Below are 20,354 nucleotides of genomic sequence, written 5' to 3'. Positions count from 1 at the left end.
TGAGGGCTACCTCACTCTGAAGAAGCCCTCTCCTGGAAAAAGTTCCTTGGAGTGTGTTATTCTCAGTTCAGAGGCACAAAATCCGCAGTGCAGCAGCTGCTAGGGAGAGGAGCACTGTTTAAAGTGAGTCCCTCACAGCAACATACCCTCAACGACAGTCACCGTGAGCAGAACCCATCTACGTGTAAGGAATGTGCGGGAGACTCCACATGTTCTCAGCACTGTGGTATTCCCTTAGAAAACCACAGTCGACAGAATCTCCAGAAACGTCAGCCCCAAGAACAAAGTGTGAGTCAGGGGTTGCTCCATCATGACCATATGAATATAAATTCAGGAGCGAAACCTTTTGCATGTGAAGCATGTGGGAAGGCCTTCGATCAATCATCACATCTTATTATGCATAGGAGAATTCATACAGGAGAGAAACCTCATGAATGTCAGACATGTGGGAAGGCCTTTATTCACACCTCTAGTCTTAATAGACATAGGAAAACTCATAGTGGAGAGAAGCCTTATATATGTCAGGAGTGTGGTAATGCCTTTACTCGATCCTCAAGCCTCAGTATACATAGAAGTATTCACACTAGAGATAAACCATATATATGTAAGGAATGTGGAAAGGCCTTTACTCAATCCTCAGGCCTCAGTATACATAGGAGAATTCACACTGGAGAGAAACCGTATGTATGTAAGGAATGTGGGAAGACCTTTGCCGTAGCCTCAAATCTTAGTGTACATAAGAGAATTCACACTGGAGAGAAACCGTATATATGTAAGGAATGTGGGAAGGCCTTTGCTGAATACGCAAGACTTGGTGTACATAGGAGAATTCACACTGGAGAGAAACCATATATATGTAAGGAATGTGGGAAGGCCTTTACTAGAGCCTGAAAACTTACTGTACATAGAAGAATTCACACTGGAGAGAAACCGCATCTATGTAAGGAATGTGGAAAGACCTTTGCTTGGGCCTCCACACTTAATGCACATAGGAGAATTCACACTGGTGAGAAACCGTATATATGTAAGGAATGTGGCAAGGCCTTTGCTGTAGCCTCAAAACTTAGTGTACATAGGAAAATCCACACTGGAGTGAAACCATTTATATGTAAGGAATGTGGGAAGTCCTTTGCTGAAGCCTCAATCCTTAGTGTACATAGCAGAATTCACACTGGAGAGAAACCGTATATATGTAAGGAATGTGGGAAGGCCTTTTCTACATCCTCAAAACTTACTGTACATAGGAGAATTCACACTGGAGAGAAACCGTATATATGTAAGGAATGTGGAAAGGCCTTTGCTGGAGCCTCAAGACTTACTGCATATATGAAAATTCATCTCAGAGGGAAACCTCATCAGTGTCAGACATGCGGGAAGGCATTCACACGGTTCTCTACCCTTACTCTACACATGAGAATTCATAATGGAGAGAAGTCTTAGATATGTCTGGAGTGTGGAAAGTCCTTTACTTCATCCTCACAATTGACTGCACATAGAATTCACAGTGGAGAGAAACTGTATATAGGTAAGGAATGTGGGGCATCCTTTGCTGAAGCCTCAAGCCTTAGAGTACTTAGGAGAATTCACTGGAGAGAAATTGTATATGTAAGAAATGTGGGATGTCCTCTGTATATCCTCAGTACTTAATGTACATAGGAGAATACACACTGGAGAGAAACCATATACATGTAGAGAAATGTGGAAAGGCCTTTTGAGAAGCCTCAGATTTAGTGTACATAGGAGCATTCACGCCGATGAAAAACTTTTTATATGCGAGGAATGTGGGAAGCCCTTCTGCCGTTCTGAATCCTTGCTAAGTACAGGAATATTCACAGTGGAGGGAAACCTTATCAGTGTCAGTCTTTTGGGAAGTCCTTCATTTGGTGCTGTTCTCTTACTCAGTATGTGAGAGTTCATACTGGAGACAAACTGCATATATGTCAGGAATGTGGGAAGGGCTTCATGTACCCCTCACACCTTAATAAACATATAAATGTTCATATTGGATGGTTTGATCCCTTAATAACAGTCTCTAAGGACAGAACAGGACAAGTCAGTCAAGCAAATTTCCTTTGGACACGATGGTCAAGGGTGTTAAAAAAAAGTGCAGTTAAGAGGGAAGTAAGCCTGCCTGCTTGGGACAGGCTTCTTATGTCATTGAAAGGTACCTGATGATTTTCACCGTGGCTGCACCTATGCCAATATTCTAGTGCTTGGATTTGCTTGTGTGTTAACTTGGAAATAATGGGTCCTGGTGATGAAAATAAGGAGGAAGGTGACTGAATGAACAGGTACAGAAACAGCCCCTGCTCAGAGCTGTCACGGCTCTCTACTCTTTTGTTGTTTGCTATGCTTCTGGCTTGGCCCAGAGGGCCTGGTTAGCGGGAATTATGGCAGGAATCAACTAAGATGCAGCATTGAATAATTTGAAAATGAAAAAAACAGGAAAACCTTCATTCTTCATTCTTTCCTGTGTTAGGATTTGGAATGCTTGAGCGCCCTGAAAATCCCGGTGCGAACTTGAGTGCCATGTCACGCCAGCTTGTAGTGCGCTTTCACAGCTTCTTTCTTACTTGATCTGGATATCCAGGCTTTAGAGGATGTGGAGCTTTTGAGGTGTGCATTGGACACTGCTCTGTGACACAGGTGTAATGGGTGAGGGTGCGTTATCCTGAGGGCCCCTGCAGCCACGATCGCATCCAGGTCCAAGATTGCACTGGGGGGTGGGCACATGGACTTCAGACTTTGGTTTGAGGAGCCTGCAGAGAGTGGGGGTCTTGGCCATATCATTCCTCCCTACTCGAGAGTGCGAAGGACCCTGTTTGGAGCCTTTGGACTGGACATAACACTTATCGAAACTCCAGATATGTTCCCGGGCAGCCCTCAAAGGAAAGGGAGACTTTTGCGGTTGGTCATTTTCATTGGCTTCCGTTCTGGAGTTGGGACTTTGGGTCGTGTTTGGACAAGTGAAAGATATTTTGCCTCTGAAAATTTACCCTTTGGATTTTTTTTTTCTTTTTGGGTCACACTCAGCGTTGCACATGGGGTTATTCCTGGCTTATTCGCTAAGGAATTACTCCTGGTAAAGCTCAGGGGGCCATATTGTTGCTGGGATTCAAACCCGGGTTGGTCACGTGCAAGTCAAACGGACTACCCGCTCGGCTATCACTTTAGCCCCTCTTATATTAATTTTAATAAGTTTTTTTATTCAGGGGAGTTGGAAGGGACTCTTTGAAGCTCCAGGTGTACTTCTGATTCTGCAAGTCAGGAATTATTCTGTGGTGCTTCTGGGTTCCTATGGGATAAGGAGGTTTGACCTGGATCGGCAAGGCAAGAATCCTACTATCTTTACAGTGAGTCCAACCCCACTATCGTTTTTATTTACATATATAGAATTTCTACTTCCTGGGAGTATGGTGCTGCGAGCAGGTCAATGTGTGCCGGTAAGGCGAGTGCATCAGCAGCCTGATGGCAACATCAGACTTCAGATACCTCGAAATTGCTGCTCTGCCTTTGGCCAGACTCCAAAAACTTTGGGCAAAGTCTTCCAAGAAAGTAAACGGCCAAAAGTTAGGTATGTGTAAGACACACCAACAAACCATTTCCGGCTCAGCTATATAATTGGAGGCCAAGTCTCTCTGGTTCCTGATGAAACTGCTTAAAGGTTATGATCCCAGAGACTCAGAGACAAATCTCGGAACCCAGCAGCTTTTGGCAGAGATGTGCCCGGTTCCCGCAATGAGCTACCAGCGACGAACCACCACAAGGGGGAAACAGTGTGTATCTCCGCCTGATCCCACTTGGTGGCTCGGTGGCCACCATCTTCCATTGGACAGACAGGTTTGGGCCTGCAATGACAAGACATGCAGGGCCTAATGGGATAGGGGTGGACTCTGCCCTTTCCTCCCCACCTCAATGAGACCCCGAGTCGCTGCCCATGTACGGATTCTCTGGCTCTTGATCACTTGGCCATGATCCCAGAGTCTCAGAAACAAATCTTGGAACCCAGCGGCTTTCAGCAGAAATGTGTCTGGTCCCAGGAGTAGGTTACCAAAGCTGGGTATTTCAGTTCGGAATAGGTTTCGTGCCTGGCGGCTCAGTGGCCGCAATCTCTTATGGCTTCTGGACGGTTAGGTTTGGGACTGCTGTGAGGAGAAATGCAGGGCCTAACTGGATGGTGGTGGAGCCGGCCCTTTTTTCCTCACCCCAACAAAACCCCGAGTTCTCTGGTGCCCACGATTGACCTTGGTCGCTCGTGATCAAGGTGCGTAATGGCCATGATCCCAGAGATTCAGAGACAAGTCTCGAAACCCAGCGCCTTTTAGCAGAAATGTGTCTGGACCCTGCAGTAGGTTACTGTGCCCGGTTCACCCCAGGCGTAATTGGTGCTTTCCCCCCAACTGCTCCCACTTGGCGGGTCGGTGGCCTCCATCCTCCAAAGGCCTTTGTAACGTCAGGTTTGGGCCCACACTCACGAATATACATGGGGCCTCTCAGGATGGGGTGGAGCCGGCCAATTCCTCCCCACCCTAACAAGAGCCTATGTTATTACCACGAACCGCCTCTCTGGCTCGTGATAATGCTGTTTAATGGCCATAATCCCAGAGACTCAGGAACAAATCTTGGAACCCAGCAGGTTTTGGCAGAAATCCCTCCAGATTTAGTTGTTAAAATTTCAGAATTCCAAAATCATGTTATTTATAACCAGCAATCGATAAAGAATTATCTTCTGTTGTGTTTTTGCCAGATTTGAGTGCTAGGGTAAAATCCCACATAATAATGGTGAGTCTCATGTCAAAATATTGATGTAATCAAAGTAGAGTTAAGATTGTGGAAATTATCTGCCCCACAGTTAGGGGGAGGGTGTAGAATGGCGGTATACTTGGGTTTTTAGTGGTGGAAAATGGGCACGGTGAAGGGACCGCTGTTTCATTGTATGACCGAGACTTAAACCTGAAAGCTTTGTGAGTGCTCTACCGTTTTTTTCCCGTTTCCGTGCATTTATTTAGAAATGGCCAGAGAAATAGTAGAGAAAGTAGAATGCTTGCCTTGCATGTGGCCAACCCAGGAGTCCTCCAGTCCAAAACATCTTTGAGTTGCTCATTGGATATTGAGTGCCCCCTTCTCATCCCTAGAACATGTGACGTGGGCGTGTGTCATGGGGTAGGGTTGTCTTCTCCCCGGAACTGTTCATTACGTAGGGATCCTGTGCTTTGCTTTCTTGACTTTGTTGTCTTTCTTCCTCATCTGTCAGGTATGTCGAGTAGTCCATGTGTTTCAAGGCCCTTGTGTCAGCGGCTTTATAACTAGCCTGACTGTACACCTAAAGGGTCAGCTGCCCTTTCTGGGCCCCGGTTAGTCAATCTGACACCATGCATATCTTTGCCTTTGGATCATTGCCATGGTTTTTTGAATATGGGAAGAAATTTAGTTTTCTTTTTTGGGGAGGCCTGGGAATGCTCAGCAGTTATTCCTGGTGGTTCTCCTAAGTTACTTTTGGCAGTGTTCAAGGATTAACCCCTGTCAGTCTCATGCAAGGCAAATGCCTACCTGCTGTAAGCTTGTGTGCACCAAAAACTGTTTTATTGTGTGTATGTTAAATTGTGACTGTGAGCCCATCGTGAAGCTAATTAGGACCAGAACAGCAGTGCATCATGGAGGGTGCTCGCCTTACAGATGCCGCCTACCTTCGATGTCCAGCATCCCCTATGGTATCCCATGCCTCACTGGGTCTGATTAAAAACAAAACCCAAAAGGCTTTTTTGGGGATTGCCGATCTCCTCCCAACAACACTTCCCACAGATTTTCCCTTTCTGTAGGCTTGCTAGGACTGAGAGAACTATGGAGATGTCCTCCACCTGCTTGGTCATTCAACTGCATTCCATTCAACATTGGACTAATTCTCATTGTGCATTTTGTTTGATTTCAGAACTCAAATCACAGGTTCCGGATGTGGCATTACAGCAATTTGCTTTGGGTACAGGGGAATTGCATATTAGTGTGCTGTAGGATTCTCTTGTTAAAACTAAATAGTATGTCATTGGAGTGCTCAGTCACCGAGCATGCAACTTGAAAGGTGGGGTCTGGCTCCATCCCCGCAACCACATCTATGGTCTCAACATCACAGGAAAAATATCGGAGCCTAATGCTGGGACTAGAGTGTCTTTAACCTAAGTGGGTGCCGAAATCTGAAAATGTATTTTATTGTATAGTTTTTTAAAGTTTTCATTCAAGTGCAAGTATTTTCAAAGTTATTGATAGTTGTGTTTAGGTGTACAATAATTGAACACCAGTGCCCGCATCAGCTCCCCTCCTCCCGTTTTTCCGTATTCCCTCCCCACCCCAGTCCACACTCTACCCCCGCCTGTCATCTGGACAAGCACTTGACTAGGTTTCAGTGCTTAAGGCTTAGATCTCTTGTTTTCAGTTCTGTTGCATCTGTGTTTTGGGTAAATGGCTACACCTCTCACTCATGTCACTGGCATAAATGAATCCCTGATCCCTGTAAACTTCTAGTTCTCTTCCGCCTCAAATTTCTTTTCTTCTTTGTCCTTCTTTCTTTTTCATTCTTTGGCTTCTCTCTAAAAACTGGAATCAGGGATGATTTCATCAGCCCCTTTACAGTACATTTCCACATCCAGTGTTCGGTATTCTACAGATGAGTGACAGCATCCTGTTTCTGTTTCTTTTTCTGGCTAACTTCACTCAAGACGGTATCTTCCAGTTCCAACCTGTTGCTGCATAAAAGCAGTAATTCTAAAACCTAAAGTATATATATTTTTATTTATTAATTTTTTTTTGCTTTTGTGGTTACATCCAGCGATGCTCAGGGGTTAATCCTAGCTCTCCGCTCAGGAACTATTCCTAATGGTACTTGGGGGACCATATGGGATGCCTGGGATTGAACCTGGGCCGGCTGTGTGCAATGCAAATGCTTACCTTTCTACTCTGACACCAACCCACCCAAAGTTCTTTTTATTCTAGGGTAAATACTGTGACTTTACATTTAATAGACAGGAAGGACAAGTGTGATTGTTGTAATGAACTCGATGGTTCAGCACTAGTGGTTTTGCATTAGGAAAGGCACTTGCTTGGCACCAGGAAAAAAGCTTTGGTTCCATCCCAGCACCCCACATGGCTCCCAGAGCCCCAGCAGCAGGAATCTCTGAGCAATGCTGGTGTGACCCTCTCCCCACCTAGTAAATAGAACAAGATAACAAAAACCTCATTGATCATGGAGAGGAATCTGATTCAGGTGCGATGTTTTCAAAGGTCTTCTGTCTCGGCTGTGTGGGGATGCATCATTGCCTTCGCATGAGTATCCCGGGTGCCAAACTGAGCTAGAACCAAACCCAGTCTCAGCCCCCTTTTTTTTCCCTCTAAACTGCTTCTTCAATTTTCTGTAGAGGTTGTTATTTCCACTTACTGTGTCTGTTCTTTGAGTTGGAAAAAATTACACCTGCCGTCGGTCTATTTTGCTTGTCCATCTTGCTGAAACGTTATGTTGTTCCCTGGAAAATTCATCCACGTGTCAGAATTGCAATTGGAATTCTTCTCTGCTGTTCTTTGGGTAGCAACCAGCCCAGGTGGAATTATTCTGGTCATGCACACTGTGAAAAAATCTCGAGTGATCAGTTATGCCCTCAGCCCCATGAAGATGCCAAGATAGGTGGGAAGTCTTCTGTGGGTTACCAGTAGGAAGTAAGCGCCCTCGCTGCAACGAAGCTCTCCCCTGGGACAAGCTACTCTGCTCAGTCCATGGTTCCAGACTGCCCCAGGTGAGAAGCCCCTGGACTGTGGGAGAGGAGCACTGTTTATAGTGAGTCCAGATATGTACCCCACAAGATCTGAATGCTGGAATCGAACCCAGGTTACCCAAGTGAATGAAAGCACTCGCATTTTTTGGCTCTCCATACAGCCCCACCATCATGCCAAAGTGCTTCCTGAGTGCAGAGGCAGGAGAACCTCTTCATATTGCTGGATTTGTGGCCTCCAAACCATGAACAAACCAAATAAATCCACAACAGTCTCCATCCATTCTTGGAGGATTCCCTTACCCCAACGAGGTGTTTCTGAGATGTATCTTGCTGTATCCATGCTGCATCTTCCTTGTAGTAGAGGTTTGGTCTCCCTCAGAATGTGGGGTGCTGGGGAGTGGGTTGCCCATAACAGGAAATATTTCTCAATGGCTTGGTCACAGACATAGCAAAGTGGCTACAGAAGGTTTCTAGCTCAGTGAAGAGAACAAAAATGAAAATAAATGACTTTGCCTTGCTCTTTCCACGTCAGGTTCAATCCTCTGCACCCCTTCTTGTCCAGAGAAAAAGCGTGAGCAACCTACTTGACCCCCAAGAAGATTCAGATATGTACCCCACAAGATCTGAAGGCTGGAATCGAACCCAGGTTACTCTAGTAAAAGAAAGCACTCACGAGGTTCTTGTACAGCAACACCTGTGGTAGCGACTTGTTTGATCCTTAATTATCCCATACTTATCCCTGAAGCAAACCGAAGGGTGGAAAATTCGTAAGAGAAACAGGCCTGGGGAGGGACGGAAATGCCCACAGTTCCACTTCATCACGCTTCACAGAACTGCTGCGGGCCAACCTTTCCCACGCTTAAGATTTCCAGCCCTTCTCTTTGCTTGAGTGTTAGATATAGGGTCATTAATCAGGTAAGCCGCTTGGGTCGCTGCAGCGGGAAGAGGGCGGTTATTGCTCTTGGCTTGCAGTCACAGGTCCCTGGTTCTCTGTTTGGCTCTACATACAGCCCACCATCATGTTGGAGTGATTCCTGAGTGCAGAGCCAGGAATAACCGTGAGCATGGCTGGTGTTGAGCCCCCAAACCATGAACAAACCAAATCAAATCAAAACAGCCTCAGTCCCATGATGGCCGTTTCCCCCACCCTAACGTGGTGGGTTCTGAGCTGTATCTTGCTGTATCCCTGACCCCTTTTCTTTGTGGAAGAGGGTTGGAGCATCCTCAGAAAGTGAGGTGTTGGCACGTGGGGTTGACTATACCTGGAGACCTTTCCAAAGAGCTGGGCCACAGACAGAGCAAAGAGGGCTCATAACTTTTCTTGTTCAAAGTGAACAGAACAACGACAAAATAATCTCACCCTGCTTGTAACCAACCAGGTTCAATCCCAGGTACTCGATGTTTCCCAGAACCCTGTGAGCACACACCAGAACAGTCCCCCCCCCCAAAAAAAAACTTGGAGCCAGAGCTACAGTGGAGCTGGTAGGATGTTTGTGTTGCATACAGCCAACTTGTGTCCAATCTCCGGCATCCCATATGGTCCCCCAAGTACCACCATGAGTAATTTCTGAGTGCAGAGGCTGGAGAAACACATGAGCATTGCTGATTATTACCCCAAAAGCAAAAAAAAATTCCTTGGAAGAAGTGATGTATTTAGATTTTCCACAGAAGGAGATTGCCCAATTTTAGGCTCAATATTTCTGTGTTAATTAAAATTCTTCTTAACACACCCTAGTTCCTCAGATGGCTGTTACCTTCACCCCAGACATCTGGAGATACAGGAGTTGAATCTGGCCGCTGCCACCCTCCTCCACGGAGAACAGAAGACATGGGCATTCTCATGTGTATAGGAACCTCAAAATTCAGGACGGAATATGGCACCCTCAGCAATGTGGGGTGCTGTGATATGAGGACATGGGGTCTGGAGACTTTTAGAACTGAGTTGATTGGACACATTGTACTGCGGGAAGGCAAGCCTCTCCTGTGTCACCCTGTTCGCTCTCGGGTAGCTGGCTCTGGATCACTGCCCACTGGGTGTGCCTCCACACATAGAGTGAGTTGGGCGAGCCCCAGGCAGCAGGGACACCCGGACACAGATCCCCAGTTTATTCTCTGACCCAAGGCCCAGTCGGACGCAGGCAGGGCCAGAAGATGCTGGACACTCTCATCCCCTCCAGCTCTTTGCGGGTGTAAGAGAGTTGAATCCACCAGATGCGGCCTCCTCTTGTCACACGGACCCCTCGAGAATGAAGCAGAACCATTGGGGTGCTCGCCCATTGAGGTCTTGGGTCATCCCCCAACCCCCACCCCACCCCACCGGGTCCACACCTCCTGATCTGACTATAATTTCGGGGAAGGGGGTCGGAAGCAGTGGTGGCGGGCTCCACATCCTTCTGGAGTCCGGCTTTGGTTCCCACATTCAGGGTACCCCACTTGCCCTACTCCTGCAAATGTCTGGGAAAGCCAATGAGCGGTCTCCCTCGAACAGAAGGGAATCCAATCTAGGCTTTTACCTATATCGAAGTCCCGTTTCTAAGGAGGTTGCCTAGGCAGGTTGGGAGTGGTGATTATCTTCTTTGAAATTCCTTTCCTGGCCTTTTGTTTCAGCAGGAGCTTCTCTGGGTCTGTTGCTGGCCATAGGTGAAGGTGTGATCAGGCCTTAATTCCTGTTTTTTTTGCAAGGTTGGCCTTCATAACTTCAGAGCTATTCCCAGGAAATTTACTGCCTTTGCCTTGGGAGGGGGGACCTTCTCTATCTGCCTGCATGCCTACATCAATTCCCTCCAAACCATTAGGAGTAGCTGGACGTTAGGACTTTAGGAGACCTTAACCCTGGCCCCAGAGGAGTGACTCCTGAGTGCAAAGGCAGGAATAAATAAGCCCTGAACATTGCTGACTGTGTTTCCCTCCCCAAAGATGCATATCCTAAGGCTCCCATTGCTGCCCAGGTAGCTGATTACTCCCTGTGGTACTAGGGGTCCATGTGATACTGTAGGTGAGCTCAGAAAAACCATCTACAGGCAGAGAAAACCTTGATCACAGGGATCACTGATATCGCTCACATCTGTCATTCATAAACCTGATCTCCCTGACATAGCGCTTTCTGTTCAGTTCAAAAAACAAGTACTTTTTTGTTTGGGCGGGGGTAAGGCACAACCAGAAATGCCCAGGAGTTACTTCTGGCTCCTCAGGCAGGATCACTGCAGATGGGCCTGGGAGGGAAAGGGATCATATCCCATCATACCCTGCAAGACAAACGCCCAGCAGTCCCTCAAATCTGAATTTCAATTTACCTTGAATGCATCATTCAATCTCCCCCAGGCCTTGGGTGGGATACACAGGCTTCCATTATCTCCGGGTTCCTCATGGCTTGCCCTTTGACGATTTTTTTTTCATTTCTCTGTCCCACCTGGGTGATGCTCAGGTGTTAATCCTGAATATGCACTCAGGAAGTACTCTGGGAGTGTCGTGCTTGGGGGATCCTATGGCAAACACTCGACTTGAACCTTTTGATGTCTTAAATATACACTCCTAGTTCATCCTTTATGTTAGAGTCCTCAAGTTCAAATTAAACTGGTGACTTCAGTACTATGAGGAAAAGGGAATTGCTGATGATTGCAATTCAGGGAAACACAAAGATCTTCCCATTCTGTACGCTCTTAAGAGTTCTTGCTACTGTGTATTTTCATATGCCTACTAAGGCCTGAGTTCCTTATGAACCGAAATTAACCTCCTGAGTTACCTTATATAGCAAACCATAATAATAATAGTAAAGATTACTATTTCCTATGCCAGTGTCCCAGCATTTGGACTTGATGTGTATGTTAACCTGTAAATAATGGGTCCCTTTTTTCTTTTTTTTTCTTTTTCGGTCACACCCGGAGATGCACAGGGGTTACTCCTGGCTTTTCACTCAGGAATCACTCCTGGCTGTGCTCGGGGGACCATATGGCATGCAAGGAATCGAACCTGGGGCGGCCGCATGCAAGGAAAATGCCCTACCCGCTGTGCTATTGCTATAGCCCCTGTAAATAATGGGTCTTGATGATGGAATCCAGGTGAAAACTGATTAAATAAGAATTAAGTAAATAGGTACAAAAACCACCCCTCGGTCACAGCTGTCAGTGTCACTCTTTTTGTTTTCTTTTGTTTTTTTGTTCAAACCCAGAGATGCACAGGGGTTACTCCTGGCTCTGCACTCAGGGATTACTCCTGGCTGTTCTTGGGGAACCCTATGGAGTGCTTGAAATTGAACCCGGATTGGCTGCATGCAATGAGACCGCCCCTACGCGCTGTGCTATCACTGCAGCCCAGTGTCTCATTTTTGCTTGGACTCTGGTTTGAGGCAGAGACCCCGTTGGCGGGGTTTATGATAGAGATTAACCAGGATGTTGCAGTGAATCCTTTGGAATGGAAAAAGAGACAAACTTTCACACTTCAGGCCTTCCTCTGTTATGTTTTGAGGAGTCACAACTGCTTTGCTCAGGCTGCACTCTTGCGTCTGAGCTCATCCATACATGTGAGGGATGACATAGATATACTTATGGGGATCTGGACTTTGAATCCCGATCAGTCTTCTGCCATCAAGCACCTTCCCGCTGTATCAGCTCTGCACTGTACTGTTGTATTCAGATTTTTATTAGATTTCCCTTAACATTTGGATAAATATTTCTGAAAAGTTTAGGATAATGGCTCTGTCATTATTCTGCAATGGGGTGGATTAGAGATAGTTGAAATGGACTTGACGGTGCACAGAAAGATTTCTGATGGTTCTATGAAAGGATGGAACAGGCCCCTTGAGCAAAATATTTTACAAATGGTGGGAACCTGGCAGAATGCCCAAACTCCCGTCTCAGCAGGCAATAGCATCAGCTGTGATGACTAACTATAAAGGTTGGTCACATTCCTGGATTTTACTCTTCTCATTTCAGTTATATTAGGAGAAAAGATGACAAAACGTTGCATTTGCAAGTGGTAAAATCTCAACCCTACTAGCCACCAGAATTATTAGAACCGTTTTTGGTCTGTCCAAAAGACAAAGTCTACACAATGATCTAGTACACTTTGGTGCCCATTAGCTCCTATGTGCCTCCGTTCTTAGGGTAGGTCCATACACTAATTTATTTATTGAAATATGTTTATGTAATTCATGCCATACTTGGCAGTTCTTAGGAGGTTGTGTTGTTTTGGATGCCAGGAATGGAACTCAGAAAAACCATGTTTAACACAAGCATGGGCTGGAGCAATAGCACAGCGGTAGGGCATTTGCCTTGCACATAGCCAACATGGCTGACCTGAGTTCGATTCCTCCGCCCCTCTTGGAGAGCCCGGCAAGCTACTGAAAGTATCTCGCCCACACGACAGAGCCTGGCAAGCTACCCGTGATGTATTTGATATGCAAAACACAGTAACAAAAAAGTCTCCAACGGAGACATTATTGGGCCCGCTCGAGCAAATCGATGAACAGTGGGAGGACAGTGACAGTGACAACACAAGCATTAAATCACAGTACTAACCTCTTTCCCCAACCTCTTGGTTGAAAACGTGTTTCTAGAGCTGTGTCCTGGGGTTTCCTTGTATATTCTTATATAGTGTGTTTTCAAGGGGTAGACTGTTCACTGTACAGTACACTCTGATGTTCTTCCGAGCCTTTCCTCCTGTCCAGTGTCTCTCCAGCTCTCTGGGTTGCTGCTAGGCCAGTTCCTCTGCATCTTCAGGGCTGGCTTCAGAGTCACTGCACCCATTTTGATGAATGACTTCCCAGAGAAATCACTGTCCCATGACCCATTCACAACCTACTTGAGTGTTGTACTTTGAATCAATCTGCTTTTGTTTTTATGATGGAAATGTCTGTGGGAGCATTGGTTCCATGTTTGACAAGTACAGGACCAAGGGAGTCGGCCTTATCTCACTGCCCTGAACTCTGTGACCAGGCCCTCCGGCACTTACCTCTCCTCTCCTTTATCTGAGCTCATTTCTCTTGCACTGAATCACCTGGTCTGGCACTTGTCTGTCTGCACTTGGAACCTGGCACTTTAAGGCTCCTTGGTGAAATGGATGATGTCACAGAAGGGAGTGTTCCATGTGCACTCAGGAATAACTCCTGTGAGTGCTTGGGGGACTGTATGTGAAGCCGAGGACCGAACATATGCCCTGCCAACAGTACTATCACTCCGGTTCCAAGTATAATTTTTCATCCTCTTTTTCTTTTGTAAAGTCACGTATCATAGGAGTAAAATCACAGTCTGAAAACCTGGCCTGTAAGATCTGAGCATTTCTGGATGTGGTCCCAAAACAAAACAAAAAACCCAGAGGACTGACCATTCAGAATATATTACTAGATTTCACGCCTGTTCTGTTGGAAGATAACTCCTCATTGCCTTTATTTGGGCAGGAAGGGGATTGGCTATACGGGCTTTAGCCAAACCCAGCAGTGCTCCGGGATCACTCCTTGGCAATTAAATTTGTGAAGTTAAGTCCTTTGCGTTCATGACAAGTGCCCTCCCACTCACTGTCAGCTCATATGGTCATACCCTGTGTTTGCTGCCAAAAGGTACCAAACGGTACTCAGTGTGGTGCCGGGTTATACAGTTCAGCCATGTACAAGGCCAGGACCCTACCAGACTATAATTCTGGCACCTAAATTTATTGACTTATTTTTGGCTGGCCTTACCCAGTGGAGATTAGAATTTACCCCGGCTCTGTTCTCATTGATAATGCTAGGTTTGGGTACCCTGTGTAGTGATAGGGATTTAACCCTAGTCAGCTATATGCCAGACAAGAAACTTGTGGTCTCTGCTATCTCTGTAGCCTTCATAAAAATGCTTTTATGCTAAGTCGAGAAATTTGGTTTTTTTTTCTGATTAACTACATAATAGACATTTTTTTTGCTTATTGGGTCACCCCCAGTGATCCATAGGGGTTATTCTTGGCTCATGCATTCAGGAATTACTGCTGTCGGTTCTTTGGGGACCATGTGGGATGCTGGGAATAAAACCTGCGTTGGTCGTGTCCAAGGTAAACACCCTACCCGCTGTGCTATCACTGCAGTCCCCAAAGTTCACTTTTTGTGTTTTTGGGCTCGGATCACAGCCAGAAGTGCTCTGGGCTTACTCCTGACTCTGCACTCAGGAGTCAATCCAGGGGGACCTTGGGTACCCTATGAGAAGTGGGGGTTTGAACCAGATTTACACATTAACAGATGTTCCCGGTCTCTCCTGGCAGCTCTCTCTCACTGTCCACATTTGGTGCTCTCGAGCCACTTCTCCACCCTGGACCGCTGTTGCTTTGGACAGATGAAAGTAGAATGAGGACCAGACTGGTTGCTGATTAGTTGCCGTTTATTCAGTCTCTTGTCTCTCCCAGCTCTATCCAACCCTCTCTCTAACTCGCTCTCCAATGTTCTCTGTGACTCCTCTCCAATCTCCCCAGCCACTCTTACTCTCAGCCTTTCTCTCTAAGTCGCAACCACGTCCTCTAACTCTCTGTCTCTTCTTCTCTCACTGTATCATTGTCATCCCGTTTGCCATCGATTGCCTCAAGCAGGCCCCAGTAATATCTCCTTCTTCCTATCCCTGACAGTTTTAGAAGTGCTACATTTGAGGCTCTTTCAGGGTCAAGAGAATGAGAACCATCATTGTTACTGGGTTTTGGCATATTGAATACACCACGGGGAGTTTGCCAGACTCTGCGGTGTGGGCAGGATAATTCTGGTAGCCTGCCAGTTTTTCCAGAGTAAGACTAGATAATAAAATTTTGTGTGGCTGCGCACTTTCCAGAGCACGGTTTTATAGTCTTTGGGTCTTGGCCATTGATGGGATTACACGGCACCGGGGACAGTTGGTGGGTGTAACGCCTACATAGTGGAAGATGGGAGATCTGGGTGGAGGAGGCCCAGTCCCAATATGAGCAGCTTGGAGATCTAAGCCCCGGGTCAAGCACACGTGGGTTTCTCTGCCGGTTCCTTCATGTGTGAGGCTCGTCCGAACTTGTGGAGTGTGGTCTTAAGCATGGTTGTGGCTCGAACAAGAGGTCTTCAGCTGCCAGGGCTCTTCTTGGGGTGGGGAGGGAAATTCAACACACCCTCCTCCAAAAGGCCACAGTAAGACAGCCAGACGCAGAGGCAGGAGACTGCCGTTCTCTTCCACGAGCAGGGTTTTATGGTCTCTGGGTCTTGGCCATTGATGGGATTACACTGCACCGGGGACAGGTGGTGGATGTAACACCTACATACTGCAAGATAGGGGAACTGGGTGGAGGAGGACCATCCCTTTTCTCAGATTCCTTCATTCCCCCTGTTTCCCTGAAGCTGCTCTTTTTGTTCTCTCACCACGACCCCAATCCATGCCTCCCCACGGGACGCCCAATGAAAACTGGTTTTCTAGACTTCCCCATCACCTGCAGCCCACGAAGGCAAAGCAGCCTTTAAGGTGTGTTATTCCTCTCCGCAGACCAGCAACTCAATGGACATATTTAGTTTTACTTCCTAATGATTACCATTGTGTATGGACACAGTAAAAGACACTTTTAGGCTTGTTGGTGACTCTCCTGGGGACTTTCCACAACAGATTCAGACTCCAGTGCTCAGGCCGGATCAATCACTCCTAATCTCAGAAGCGTCCAAGTTTAGTTATTAATTTTTGATTCATGACAGAATTTGTCCATGACCAGGCTCTTATAGATAAGCATTATGGTACTTTGGCCAGGCCCATTTCGATGCCAGGGTAGCTAGCTCACCACTTACCCTGGGTCCATCTATTCCCCCATCGGACCCTTCTTTATGAGATTGAGGAAGAAAGGGCAACTGAGGCTTCAGTCAAGAGAGCAGATGTCCAGGAGTTAATATCTGGAGACCATCAACTCTCAATCTCAGGCTTGTCTTTGTAACTGTCCTCCTGTATCCATACAAAAAGCAATTGCTGTGAAATAGCTAACCATGCAAAAGACATTAAGGAGAAGAGAAAGACAATATTTACAAGTCAAAGTCTTATCAGGAGACAAAGGTAATTGAAAGATTATGGGCAATCAACAAACATAAGCTCTCACCAGCCAGGGAGCAAGGGCAGACCACTATTATCCTACAATACCTGGTGATCCTCAGTGGTTTCTCCTGGCTCTGCACTCAGGTATTATTTCTGATGGTGATCCGGGAGACTCTACAGGATCCTGGGGATTGAACCTAGGTTGGCCATGTGCAAGCAACACCCTTCAGAGATCTACAGTTGCTTTGGTCTCAGTTGGAGAGTTTAGATGCACATAACTGTGCACAGAATGCCGTTTGAAAGGATGAAGGCATGCCTTGATGAAATCTTTTATAAGTGGGAATATGGGTCAGGTCCCAATCTCCCCACATCTCAGCCGACCATTCCGTTTACCTGTGATTACTCAATAGGTTGGTCACATTCCTGGATACCACGCAGGTCACTTTACTAATATTAGAGGTAAAAAAGGAAACATTTATGATTGTATGGAGCAAAATTCCATCCATCTATGAGTCAGATGGTGCTCAGGGGACCAATTGGAATTCTGGACATTGTACCTAGATTGACTGCATGCAACACACTGTACTAGCCTGATACTGTCAGTTTGAAATCATGTTTCTGAACCTGCCTCCCGGGGATTTCTTTGTAGCTGAGAGTCCACTGCTCACGTGTTGTCAATGGGTAGAGCTATGGCCAGACCTTGTTCTCTGATGTTATTACCAGCCTTTGCTCCTGTTCCATTTCTCCAGCTCTCTGGGTTTCTACTAGGCCAGTTCCTCTCTGAATCCCCAGGGTTGGCTTCGGAGTCACTGCTTTCATCCCCATCTGGATTTATTACTTCCCCAAGAAACTCATTGTCCCGTACCCTACCAGCTACCAACCTGCAGAGCTTGATTTCTTTTGACATGATAACTCTCATGGCATAGACTAATAATTGGAATCCTTTGTTCTACATGGATGCAGCCAGCCTTGGTGGAGTGTCTCTTTCTGCACACTTTGATAAAGGCTCAAGTGAGCAATTTGGCCTTCATACCCACAGGGATGCCGAGACAGGTGGGATGTCTTCTGAGGGTGATTTGAAGATCACCCTTCCCATGTCCTCAGCACCATCACTTTCCCATAAAAGCCTATTTTGGACAGAATCCCCAGAAATGTAAGCACTGAGGACAAACTTTTGAGTCCAGCATCACCCCGGTGGGACTATGTGAGCATCCACACAGAAGAGAAACCGTTTAAGTGTACGGACTTGTGGAAGGCCTTCAATGAATCCTCATACCTTATACACAGGAGATTTCATACTGGAGAGTCTCTATGCATGTAAGCAGTGTGTCGAAGCCTTTCTTTGACTCATACATCATAGTAAAAATGTAAAAGTAAAGGCCCTCCCGTTGATCATTGATTTGCTCTAGCGGGCCCAGTAATGTTTCCATTGGAGACTTTGTTGTTACTGTGTTGGCATATCGAATACGTCACGGGGAGCTTGCCAGGCTCTGCTGTGCAGGCAAGATACTCTCGGTAGCTTGCCGGGCTCTCTGAGAGGGGCGGAGGAATCGAACTGGGGTCGGCCATGTTGGCTGCGTGCAAGGCAAACGCCCTACCGTTGTGCTATCGCTCACCACATCTTAGTATGCACAGAAAATGTCACTCTGGAAAGAAGCCAAATGTGTATACGGAGTGGAAAGTCTTTGCTTATTCCACAAGCCTTACTACAGAGAAAAACTCACACTGGAGAGATAAATTGTCAGCAATGTAGGAAGGCCTTTGCTTATTCCTGAAGTCTTAGTTTCATAATTTCTGTTTCGTAGAAAATCCTTATATATGTGAGGTAGGTGGAAAGGCCTTTCATTTCCTCTCAGGTCTTTCTGAGCATGGGAAAGTTCATACAGGGGAATGAAACACTATTCGTGTCACTACTGTGGAGGGTCTTCACTTACTATTCAAACTTTTCTGTCCATAAGAAAACACACATTGCAGTGAATCTCTCTCTCTCTCTCTTTATATATATATATATATATATATATATATATATATGTATATGTAAGGAGTGTGGCAAGGCATTTGCGTATTTTGCAATCCTTTTGAGGCATTGAAATTTTCATACTGGAGACAAACCTTATGTTTGTAAAGACTTTGGCAAAGCCTTCACTTCCTTCTAACTCCTTATTAAACATAGGAAAATTCATACTCGAAGAAAACATATGTAGTGGTGTGGAAAGATTTTTACTCAATCCTCAAGCTTTGCTGTGTGAGAGAAATTTATCCTGGATTGAGACCTTATATATGAAAGGACTGAAGGAAAATTTTGATGCAATTGGCATAGCTTTCTGAACAGGAAAATTCACAGTGGAATGAAACCTCATAAGCATAAGGAATGTGGAAAGGTGTTCAGTTTGTCCTCAGCCCTTACTGGGCATGTGAAAAGTTATTTTGCAGTGAAACCTTATATCTGTCAGGAGTGGGGGAAGGACTTTCCTGGATCCTCGGGCTTTATTATACATAGGAGAATTCACAATGGAGAGAAGCTATATATAAATATACATATTTATGTATATGTAAGAATCTATATATTTATGTAAGAACGTGGAAAGCGCATTATTCGCACCTGCGACTTTAAAGAGAATCCTAGAGAAAATCGTGTAGGTAAGGAATACAGGAAGGCCTTCATGTTCCCTCAAGCTTTAGTAAATATAAAAGTTAAGGTGGATCAATTACTTACATAATAAGAATGGCAGGTGTCAGAAAAGGGCCCTGAAGTAAAACAATATTAGTTTCAACAAGTGTGTGAAGTTTGGATACAAAAGTACAGTAACGAAGGAAGTAATCCTGTTATGTGTGAAAGCTTCCTGTGATACTAGTACCACAACTGAAAGGTACTTGCTAATTATCCCCTGCACCATGGTTATGACAGTGTCCTGGCATGTGTACTTCCCAGTATGTTAACTGGTGAATAATGGTTCTTAGTGATAAAGCAAGATGGAAGGAATTAAAGAAGAAGTAAATAGGTACAAACATTGCATTTTGCTGGGTACTGTCAAGACTCACCATGGTTTCATTCTTTGCTGTGACTATGACTTCGCTCAGAGGCCCTGGTTTGCAGAGGATCATGGCAGAGTTCAACCAGGATGCTGTGGTGAGTCCTTTTGACATTGTATAGACAGCCAAACCTCCATTCTTCAGGCCCTTCTGTGTTCTGTTCTGGTCGTCACATCCCGCTGTGCTGTCCATAATTTGTGTCCAGGTCAGCCACATGCAAGGAAGCACATCACTCCCTGTAGCGTATCAGCACTCATTGTATTCAGCTTTCCATTGGATTTACACAAACATTGAGGGTAAATGTTTTGAGACTAACACTTTGGAAGCAGTAAAATCCTAACAATGTGTTATACACCAAAATGGGACCATATAGAATCCAGATGATTGAACCTGGGTGAGCTGCGATACAGGCAAACGCCCTATCCACCGTGCTTTCGCTCCAGCCAACCAGCATTTACCTGCTCTTTCCTAGTTGTTCTCTGCGGAGCTAGTGTCTGGCCCTTTAAGGCCGCTTGCAGAAGCGGAAGTGACGTCACAGCAGGGGATTTCCGTGTTTGCGTGCAAGCCGCTGGATCTGGCAACC

This window comes from Sorex fumeus, unplaced genomic scaffold (genome assembly GCF_029834395.1).
Source record: "Sorex fumeus unplaced genomic scaffold, SorFum_2.1 ptg000019l, whole genome shotgun sequence".
Lineage (NCBI taxonomy): Eukaryota > Metazoa > Chordata > Mammalia > Eulipotyphla > Soricidae > Sorex > Sorex fumeus.
The sequence above is the reverse complement of the archived record's forward strand: the minus strand, read 5'-3'. Positions refer to the sequence as shown.